At 44.2% G+C, this 11,487-nt stretch overlaps 1 long non-coding RNA gene across 1 annotated transcript; it reads right to left on the bottom strand.

Annotated features, from left to right (window-relative positions):
• Nucleotides 1–304: 304 nt before the first annotated feature.
• LOC122006309 lies at nucleotides 305–975 on the bottom strand. The gene is made up of 3 exons (XR_006118674.1): nucleotides 936–975; nucleotides 531–600; nucleotides 305–383 (listed from the first exon to the last, which is right to left on the bottom strand). It is a non-coding gene; the product is annotated as an uncharacterized LOC122006309 (long non-coding RNA).
• Between the last annotated feature and the right edge of the window lie 10,512 nt (nucleotides 976–11,487).

Genomic DNA, 11,487 nt, shown 5'->3' with positions numbered 1-11,487 from the left:
AGCTATATTCTTTTAGCATTATTACCAAGACAGTCAAATTTTGGCATCACAGAGTAAGCATTCATATACATCTGACTTGAAGATGAACCAAGAGGCTAGCATGAATACCAAAGGATGTCAAAAGACTAGCAATGACAACAAAGGCTTGTAGAGAAACCCAACAAATTTGTCTTTGTAAAGAGCATCTCTACCTGCATGGATGTTATATGTCATGAATAGCATGGCCATTTGCAAAACTCAAACTTTTGTCCAGATATGGAACTTCTTCAAGCTTGACAAATACAACCCGATATTTAGGAATGACAGCTGTATAAGGAGTAGATGCACCTGTCTCATTTTCATCCTGAAGTAACTTATCCAACTCCGGCCAAAGAAGCTCCCTCCTGAAAGTACAGTTGATATTTCATATTCCACAAAGGAGTAATGAGATAATGATGGGCAAAAGAGAAAAAAAATAGAAAACTAAAAAATAGCAGTAGCCGACATTGAAATTTGGATGGCATGCATAAAAGTTTGCTGATACTACATACCATGCAGAGAAGTCATCCTCAATACCCTGATCATCATCTCCCAACCCCACTTGGACAATGTGCTTGGCGCCTATGCAGAGGAAAAAAAATATAGAAGAATATCCAAGTACGAATGATGCTTAAATTCATTAAACACATCTACAAACTTGCACATGACTACTACATTACAGTTGTATGTATGAAACTCACAAATAACATGACTACTCAACTATTTCTTAGTAACTCCTCATACCATGTTGACTTTACAAGTTTTTAGAGTAACAATTAGTCTACAAAACAAGTTAAATTCTCTAGAAAAATGAAATGCATGAACTTTGAGCTTGCAACTGAAGATAGGATTTAAAATCATCTTTAGGAGCATATGTGACTTAGTCAAATCACAAACTAAATAAATCAACTATATACCTTGCTCATGAAGCAGTTCATCGACCACCACAGCAACCTTTGCAAGGACACAATACACAAATATATCAGCCAAGCAATTCCCACAAAAAGAATACTGACAATTTCATCATGCCAAACCTGATTAAAATGTTCATATTGCTGATTGCCCAAACTAAACACACCAAATTGAAGATTTTCCAACCAGGTTCCTCTCTCTTTCCCCTATAAAAACTAATAATCAACAATCGATCAAGGCAAAAGGATTATTGGTAGAATAGATTAACTAAATGTGCATGTTTCCAGAACCTCTGTAAACCATTTGTAGAACCGGGCAGCATTATCAGTAGGCTCGCCATCTTCATACCTAAAGAAAACAAAGGGATCAACTCCAACTTTGAGGAAACTGATCGTTTATAAAAACAAAAAATTCCTGGCTTTCAACTTACGTAGCCAAGAAGAACAAAGCCAAGCTCTCCTTTTTCAGGTTCTCCTCGTACTCATCATCTTCAGTAGCATATTCGTCCTATAATTGAGGAAACTAACTACAGATCAGTCAATTAATCAGTAGTATTTCCAATTATCTGAAACAGAAGGAAGATAATCTTACGATATCCATGACTTTAAATATGGCATTAGGGTACCGTGCTTTTGCCTCCTCAGCCAGCGCCTAGAAGGGGGGAAAATCTAAGATCATGGGAGAAAAATTCAAAAAATGAACTACTCGGATAAAAACTCTAACCTTCGCGAACCCCTCAGCCGTCCTGGTTTGCGTCCCGAAGAAGACGGTGACCTTCTTCTTCCCTTGGTCCTCCTCTGTATCCATCTGGGTCTTCACCACTAGCGGCTTCGGCGGCTCAGCGGGCTTCCTTCCGCTCGATCACCAGACGAAGAAGATTGCCACGCAACCGACAAGCACGGCGATGACGATGCTTAAGACGACGATCAACAGCCGGTTCTCCATGAACGCATCCCCAGTGCCGAAATCGAGCCCATATCTGTCGAAGAGGGAGGCGACGACGACCGACAAGAGATCGAGGGACGACGCCTTCTCGAAACCTATCTGCATCTTGGCGGATCGAGCGGTGAATCGGAAGCACAGATCTCCGATCTCTGTTTCTGTCTGCTTCGAATTGGGAGAATGAAGGAGGTCGAGATTGGGTCGGCGATGGGAGGGGAGGAGAAGATAGAGGCGGAGAAGGTGAGTCACCCGAAGATGGCTCTCTCTCTCTGCCTCCCGTGGACGGCGTCATATAGGTTTAGGTTAGAGGGAAGAGTTGAAAATTTTAGCTAAGTATTGGTGGGAAAATTAAATTATTTTATTTTGGTTCATTAACATCACTTTTAACAATAATTTTTTACTATCTGATTTCGTAGATAGAACAAGAAAATTATCATAGACACCGGTTTTAAAAACCGCTGTTAAAACCGGTGTCTATTAATGAAAAATGGGTGCTCATAGACATCGGCTAAAAAAACCGATGTCTATGAGCAAAAATCTGCGCTCATAGACACCGATTTTTGGAAAAACCGGTGTAAAATACTCAAAGACATCAGTTTTTGCTTAAAACCGTTGTTGTTCCACTGATGTCTATGAGGATTTTTGTTGTAGTGGGCCACGTCGTATTTAGGGCCTTCTTCCTTCTTTGCTTCTTCGCATCCTTTTGATTAGGGCAGTTGGCCTTGATGTGCCCCTTCTGGTTGCACCCATAGCAGATCATTTTGAACTTTACCTTAGAACTTGGTTGGGCCTCGGATTGGAATGCCTTCTTTAGGTCCTTCTTGTTGAAGCCTTTCTTCTTCTTGTAGAGTCTCTTCACAAGGTTCATGTGCTCCATTGTTAGTTCTTCATCTTCATCATCTGAGTCAGGTTCTTCTGACTCTGGTTCAGTTCTTCGTCGCGGTTTCGGTTCACGCATTCGACTGGTACCTGCAACCAAAGCAACCCCCTTCTCGGTTGGCTGTGCATTAGTCTGCTCATGTAATTCAAACTCACAGAATAATTCATCTAACTTTATTGAAGATAAATCCTTGGAGGCTTTGTAGGCATCTACCATTGATGCCCACAATGTGCTCCTTGGAAACGAATTTAGTGCGTACCTTATGACATCCCGATTCTCTACCTTTTGCCCTATTCCGTGGAGAGAGTTCAGGATGTCTTGAATTCTTGCATGTAGAGAACTTGTCGTCTCACCTTCCTGCATTTTCAGATTATATAGTTTATTAAGTAAAAGATCTCTTTTACTTACCTTGGTATCGGAGGTGCCCTCGTGGAGTTCTATCAGTTTCTCCCACAACTCTTTTGCGGTTGAAAATGGGTTGACTCTGTTGAGCTCCTCCTTGGTAAGACCGCACTGGAGGGTGCAGGTAGCTTTGGCGTCAGCTTCCACCTTCTTGATTAGGGATGGCTCCCATTTCTTGCAGGGTGTAGGCTTGCCATCATCGTCGGTTGGTAGTTGTATCCCAGTCTTGATTATCATCCAGGTTTAGAATTGGATTTTTAGGTAGGTTTCCATTCGTCCCTTCTAGTACCCGAAATCTTCTCCCAAGAAGAGGGGGGGGGGACGAACGGTGCTGAAACCCTCTTGTTGGGCCATTGAGAGAATATGCAAAAGAAATAAGAAAAAAAAATGTCCCAAGACTAAGTCTTGGATTAGTAGAGTGGGAGTATAGAATTGAAAAAGAACTAACTCAAGTGGTGTTGCACCAACCCACCAACCTCGAGCGAGATCGATACGAACGAAAAAAAACTGGAATATAGTAATAATACTAATTTCAGTTGACTCCGAAAAATTTAAAACACCGCGAAAAAAAATTACATGATTGGTGGTTGCACCAGATCAACGTGAACCCGCTCTGATACCAATTGTTGGATCGAGAAGCGCTAGAGGCGGGGTGAATAGCGTTCGCGACTATTTCGTTCGATTAGTAAAACTATCAGAGTAAAATACGCAGCGGAATAAAGAAACACAAACACAGAAACACAGGGGAATTTGTTGGAGGATCGGTGGCCGGCTTGAAGGGAGGTTGGATAGACGGCGCCCCCAAATCACTTGCTTCCTACTTATTCGTTAACACAGCGGAATACAAAGAATACAAATACGAATACGAAAGCTTAACACTAAGTACAAGAATGGAAATGCAAAACGCTACACGTTTGTTTAACGTGGTTCGGAGATGATGCTGCTACTCCACGGCTGTCCGTAAGGTGGACGATCCCGATCCTTCGGTGGATTAGCCCCCGGAAACTCCGGCTATCTCAAGTCGCTCCTTGTGGGTGGAGAAACCTCACCACAACACACCAAGACCTCTTGGATTCCACAAACACTTGAGCACTTGTAGACTACTAATTAGACCTTAACCAAGTCTAATTTCGTCGCCTTGGCCGGCCATACCAAGCTCCTTCTTATAGAGCTTGGAACAAATCAGAACCTGATTTGCCCGTTACCAGTCGACTGGTCCTTGCACCAGTCGACTGGTGCCAGCCCAACGGCTATCTCAACGGCTCTGCTACAGTGCATCAGTCGACTGGTCCATACACCAGTCGACTGCTACAGTACGGCTACAGTGCCGCTACAGTAAAACCCTAAAACTAGGATTTTACTCCGAGTACAATCTCTCATGCACTCGTACCCTCACGACTCATTTGACTCTTCTTTGCAGCCTTGACCTCTTGCCTTCAAGCCTACTTCCTTTGGCTCTCGTCCCTCGGATGCATCCAAGCCCGCGGCTCGTCCCCAATGCCATCCTTCGCGTATGCCTCGAAGTCGCTTCCCTCGGCCCTTGTCCTTGCTGCCTTGTCCACGGTCCCTCGGATGCTCCATCCTTCACCGGACCCGAAGCCGTCAACCTGAGTCACATGTGTCACCTGCAGTCCTGCACAACTCAAGTACACATATCAAATAACGAGGGTAAACCTAACTTAAACCCTTTGCCCAAACACCAAAACACATGGTCCCGCGGACCATTGGGATTGCTCCAACAATCTCCCCCTTTTTGGTGTTTGGCAATACGTTTAAGTTAGGGAAAACATATAGCAAATAAACATGCTAAAAACAAATGGACTTACGATGCCAAGGCTACACACTTGGACTTACACCGCCGAATGGACTTACGTTGCCAAGGCTACACACTTGGCAACCGCCGAATGGACTTACATTGCCAAGGCTACACACTTGGCAACCGCCGAATGGACTTACATTGCCAAGGCTACACACTTGGCAACCGCCGAATGGACTTACGTTGCCAAGGCTACACACTTGGCAACCGTCGAAACAAAATGCCAACATGTATTAGAACCTATCACAAGGCTCCCCCTACACCTATGCTCCCCATTGAGCTAGGATTTTATCACAGGGCTTTTTAAGAACCTATCCCAAGGCTCCCCCTACGCAAAGGAACTTAAGGTTTTCCCAACTAAACCTTACTTCTCCCCCTTTGCCTAACATCCAAAAAGTTCTCCAACAATATCCCAATTGTTGAAAACTTATCATCCAAACTGACCCTAAACTCATGTATTAATCCCCCTTGGATCCCATACATCTAAGCGAGTTGACATGGTCACAAACCAATGCTGAAAACAATTTCAGATTGGTATCAGTCGACTACCCTAAGTGCCAGTCGACTGCCCCCTTCGACACAACCTTACAGAAGCATTCTGTGGTCGAAAAACACTGTTACCAGTCGACTGGTATCCTCACCAGTCGATTGGTATCAACAAAATGAGCTTACAGAGACATTCTGTGCTCAAAAACACTGTTACCAGTCGACTGGTATCTGCACCAGTCGACTGGTACCCTATTTCTGAAAAAATCAACCTTTTCAGGCCAACTTCAGAAATGCACCAGTAATTCCCTAGACCTCCAAAAATCCCCAAATTTTGTGGAAAGGTCTATTGTACCCTTGTCTACTTGGGAAAAATATATTAAAAAATATATCTATCACCAATCCCAAGATTGACACAAAATCCAAAACTAGCTAAATGGTTCAATTGAACCTTGACCTAAAGTCCTAGTTTTGACTTCCTCTTGATGTATTTGCCCATACTAACCCACAATGCATCCCTAGCATTGGTTTATATGGCATCTATACATCCAAAACCAATTATCATGCTATATGACCCCAATGTCATATTTTCAAGAATGAAACACAACCCCATGTGTGCCAAATCCCTAGGTTTGAGACTCAAATCCATCTCCAAACCTTTTGGCACACTCCATGGCTCCTCTAGACTCCCAAGTAATACCCACCTGAGATCCATTGGCCATGGGTCCCAAATTGACTCTTAGAGCTCCCCCTAGAGCTCTTAGCCTTAGCCACCTCCCTAGGTGACTCATCCACAATGGCTAGGCCACATCGGTTCACCCCCGGTGACACTTGGCCTACAAACGTAACTTTCTTAACCTTGGATACCTTGTCCTTGGTTAATTTCTTCTTACCATTAAATGACTTTCCCTTGCCATTTATTGGTTTCTCCTTGCCATAGTCATATGCCACCCTAGCATAAGACTTTCCCTTAGCTTTGGAGGACTCTCCCTTGCCTTTATCATGTGCCACCTTAGCACATGGTCTCCTTTTGACCTTGGAGGGACTAGATCGGTATCCCAAGCCCGATCTATCATTGTTGAGTTTTTGGCTACCCAACACCATACTTAATCCCTTAGATCCAATAGTGAATCTCTTAAGGAATTTCTCTAACCCATCAAGCTTTGCCTTCAAAGCTTGATTCTCCCTTTCTAAGTTCCTAAACCTAGAGTCAACATGTCCACCTTGGACATTCCTAGACCTACCCTTTCTAGGCATGTGTCTCCCCTTCTTTGGATTAATGCCTTGGGCCTCCTTAGGTCTACCATTCCTAGGTTTTTCATGAATTGGCCTCCTAGGGTTTTGATCTACATTAACCCTATTCTTATCATGATATCTAAATCCAAAATTTTTCATTGCTACATAATGATAATCATTATTTCTCCTAGCATGCATGGGAACATAAGAATTTGCATTGCATTTCAAATTAGGGTATACCTCCCTTACCCTTGAAGCTCCCCCTTGACACTTGCTTCTCTCCTTCTCCCATTTCTTTAAATGTGCAAGCTTCTTGATTTCCCCCTTCTTGGGGCATTTGGTGTGGTAGTGCCCTATTTCACCACAAGTGAAGCATCTAATGTGCTTCTTCTCGTTCTTCTTCTTGGCACCATCATTCCTACAACCCAAATTAGTATCTAAAATAATTTGAGTGGGCTTAGGAGTTACCTTCTTCTTACCCAATGGACACCTACTCTTGTAGTGTCCCTTCTCATTGCACCCGAAGCATACAATGTGGTCCTTTGACTTAGCTTCGGTGGAGATGCTCACTAGGTTGACCTCCAAGACTTCTTCTTCACTTGTCTTGGATTGTTCTTCAACCTTTGTAGATGTAGAGGATGTCTCATCTTCCTTATCCTCCTCGGATGTTGAGCATGGCTCAACTTCCGTTTTCTCCTCTTCAACTTGAGCAACTAGACCCATCTCAATGGGTTCTTCTTCCTCTTGTGTAGGTTTAGGTTCTTCTTGTAGAACCATCTTCACCTTGCTCCACAACTCATGGGCGTTCTTATACTCACCTACACCATTTATCACATCATTAGGCAAAATATCAATTAAAATTGATATTACCTTTGAATTTGCCTTTGCCCGTGTGATTTGCTCTTCCGTCCAATGTCGTGATCGAAGCTTCTTTCCTTTCTTGTCTCTTGGGACTTCAAATGGTTCCTCGACGACCATCATTGTGTCCCAATCCGTCTCGAGGAAGACTTCCATCTTCATCATCCAAAATGAGATGTCCCCAAGGCTTCCTCCTTCAAATTTTGGAGGGACAATCAACCCGGCCATCTTATGCTTCCTTGGCGGTTAGTCCAACGGAGAGCGTCCTCGCTCTGATACCACTTGTTGGAGGATCGGTGGCCGGCTTGAAGGGGGGTTGGATAGACGGCGCCCCCAAATCACTTGCTTCCTACGTATTCGTTAACACAGCGAAATACAAAGAATACAAATACGAATACGAAAGCTTAACACTAAGTACAAGAATGGAAATGCAAACCGCTACACGTTCGTTTAACGTGGTTCGGAGATGATGCTCCTACTCCACGGCTGTCCGTAAGGTGGACGATCCCGATCCTTCGGTGGATTAGCCCCCGGAAACTCCGGCTATCTCAAGTCGCTCCTTGTGGGTGGAGAAACCTCACCACAACACACCAAGACCTCTTGGATTCCACAAACACTTGAGCACTTGTAGACTACTAATTAGACCTTAACCAAGTCTAATTTCGTCGCCTTGGCCGGCCATACCAAGCTCCTTCTTATAGAGCTTGGAACAAATCAGAACCTGATTTGCCCGTTACCAGTCGACTGGTCCTTGCACCAGTCGACTGATGCCAACCCAACGGCTATCTCAACGGCTCTCTGCTACAGTGCATCAGTCGACTGGTCCATACACCAGTCGACTGCTACAGTACGCTACAGTCCCTGCTACAGTGCCGCTACAGTAAAACCCTAAAACTAGGATTTTACTCCGAGTACAATCTCTCATGCACTCGTACCCTCACGACTCATTTGACTCTTCTTTGCAGCCTTGACCTCTTGCCTTCAAGCCTACTTCCTTTGGCTCTCGTCCCTCGGATGCATGCAAGCCCGCGGCTTGTCTCCAATGCCATCCTTCGCGTATGCCTCGAAGTCGCTTCCCTCGGCCCTTGTCCTTGCTGCCTTGTCCACGATCCCTCAGATGCATTCAAGCCCGCGGCTTGTCCTCAATGCCATCCTTCATCGGACCCGAAGCCGTCAACCTGAGTCACATGTGTCACCTGCAGTCCTGCACAACTCAAGTACACATATCAAATAACGAGGGTAAACCTAACTTAAACCCTTTGCCCAAACACCAAAACACATGGTCCCGCGGACCATTGGGATTGCTCCAACAGAATTTACATCGTTCGGAGCCTTGATTGACTCCTACTCGAAGGCCCGCGATCCTTGATCGCTTTCCGTGGGGAACAACTAATAGCTCGAATAGAATTACAATTGAAGTACAATAATCAATAAGAGATAATTAAATTATACCAACGACAATATGAATAACTGAAGATTCGGAGCTCTGGGTCGTCGGGAGTTTGTCGCAGCACATCGGGATCGTGTCGTTAGCAACTAGTCACAGAAGGATTGCTTGGAGTGAGTTGTATTAAGCTGTTGTTCGAAGTGCTCTTTTATAGTGTGCTGGAGGCGCCTCCAAGGCTGTCCGAGGTGCCTCCAGGCACCAAGTCTGCCGTGGTGATAAATGCAGAACAAGTCGTTCTTTATCCTGCTTGAGGCGCCTTCAGGCTGCTCCAAGGCGCCTCCTGCGTCTGGTCCAAGGCGCCTCTAGCCATGTCTGAGGCGCCTCTAGGCCTTCTACGCAGACATGTGCTGGCTTGCACCCGAGGCGCCTCCAAGCCCCATGGAGGCGCCTCGGACACTGTTCATCTGAGGCTAAACTCTGAATTTTGGCCCTGCAAAACATGTTAGTCGACAACTACAAAACACGTCCTACAAAACCAAGTTAGCATAGAGATAATATTAGATATGATAACAGAATATTATGACAGTCTCCGGACTGTCCGGGTCTGACTTCGGATTTCCGACCGGAAACCCTAGGTCGACCCGACGCCTACTGTTCCCTCTATGGGGAACGCGTCCTCACCTACTCCACTCAGGAGATATACCTGATGCTAGTGTGATCCTCCAGATCGACTGGACTTTTGCTCGGTGCTCGATGCTTCCGGACTTTCTGTTGAACTTCCGCTTCCCGGTTGGTCCAGTCTTTCACCTGGTTCGCGACACCAGGACTTTCCACCTAGGGTTACCTCCCCCTAGGACTTTTGCCTGAAGCACTCGACCCACCAAGACTTTCCGCATAGGGTTACAACCCCCTATGACTTAGGGTTACCACCCCCTAGGGTTTTCACCTGCCTAACTACAGTTAGGACTTTCTTGAAACACTTAGTCAAACACGTTAGATCACAACACACCTTAACTTTGAATCCTTTGCCATTATCAAAATTCAGGTTCAATCGTCGGATGCTTCCCGCACCAACATCTATTACTGGCCAAAATTTATGTCTATGCTATCATCGCCTTCTGCCTTTTCTATGTCTGTCTCATCATTTATTTCCTTATAGCATAGTCATTTAGGTCATCCATCATTAGATGTTTTGCAATATTTTTTTTTATCCTTGGGTCTTTCGTTTCCTGCGAATACTTTGTCTAATTTTTCATGCACTTCGTGCAATATTAATAAGAGTCATAAATTGACCTTTCATAAATCTAGTATTTCGTCTCGTGCTCCTTTGGATTTTATCTTTCCTGATGTTTGGGCATCTCCTATATCATCATTTGATGGACTCAAATATTATGTTATCTTTCTTGATCATTTTACAAAGTATATATGGTTTTATCCTTTACACAATAAATCAGATGTATACTCTACCTTTATTGCATTCAAAACTCTTATTGAAAATCGATTCTTGATGACTATCAAAATACTATTCACTGATAATGGAGGTGAATTCTTAGCCCTTCTCTCCTTTCTTACTACTCATAGTATTAGTCATCTTACCACTCCTCCACACACTCCTGAACACAATGGATACTCTGAACGTCTTCATCCCCATATAGTCAAAACTAGTCTCACCTTGTTGCACAAAGCATATATTCCACTCACTTTCTGGCCTTATGCCTTTGCTGTGATAGTCTATTTGATTAATCGCATGCCTAAGGTCGGTCTCTCCCATATGTCGTCTTTTGAAAAATTATTCAACACCGTTCCTGATCTTTCTAAGCTTCAAGTTTTCCGGTGTCTATGCTTTCTATGGTTGCACCCCTACTCTCACCACAAGCTTGATCCCAAGTCAACCTCTTGTGTCTTCCTTGACTATTCTCTCACCCAGAGTGTCTTCCTGTGCTATGATGTAGCTCTCAAAAGAGTCTTTGTATCTCGTCATGTTAAGTTTGTGGAGCATATTTTTCCATTTGTCATCACCTTCTCCTTGGATTCCACAGTAATAGACACTGACTCTGAGCTATCTACTGCACCAGTTCTCTCGTGGGACCCTCCAACACCGATGTCACAACCTGCCACTAACCTTAGCCGTCCGCAAGTGACTTCTTCACTGCTATCATCATCACCACCATCATTTCCGCCATCATCACCTCTTGCTGTTGGGTCATCCACGCTGGTTGGTGGCAACCGACCCTCTAGCCCACTAACTCTTTCTCCCTCTCTTGCTTCTCTAAACCAATATCCCATGCAAACTGGCTCCAAAAATGTCATCTACAAACTCAATCCAAAGTATCTTCTTCATACTAGTCTTCCACAACCTTGTAAACTCTCCTCTATCACGCAGGCGCTCAAAGATCCAAATTGGGTACAGGCCATGCATGAAGAGTATGATGTTCTTCTCTGTAATTAGACTTAGACTCTTATCCCACCTTCGCCAGACCAAAATCTTGTGGGTAATAAGTGGATGTTTTACATTAAGCATAATTCTAATGGCTCAATTGATTGGTATAA

This window comes from Zingiber officinale, chromosome 1A (genome assembly GCF_018446385.1).
Source record: "Zingiber officinale cultivar Zhangliang chromosome 1A, Zo_v1.1, whole genome shotgun sequence".
NCBI classification, from domain to species: domain Eukaryota; kingdom Viridiplantae; phylum Streptophyta; class Magnoliopsida; order Zingiberales; family Zingiberaceae; genus Zingiber; species Zingiber officinale.
Note: the sequence above shows the minus strand (reverse complement) of the source record. Positions and strands in the feature narration are given on the sequence as shown.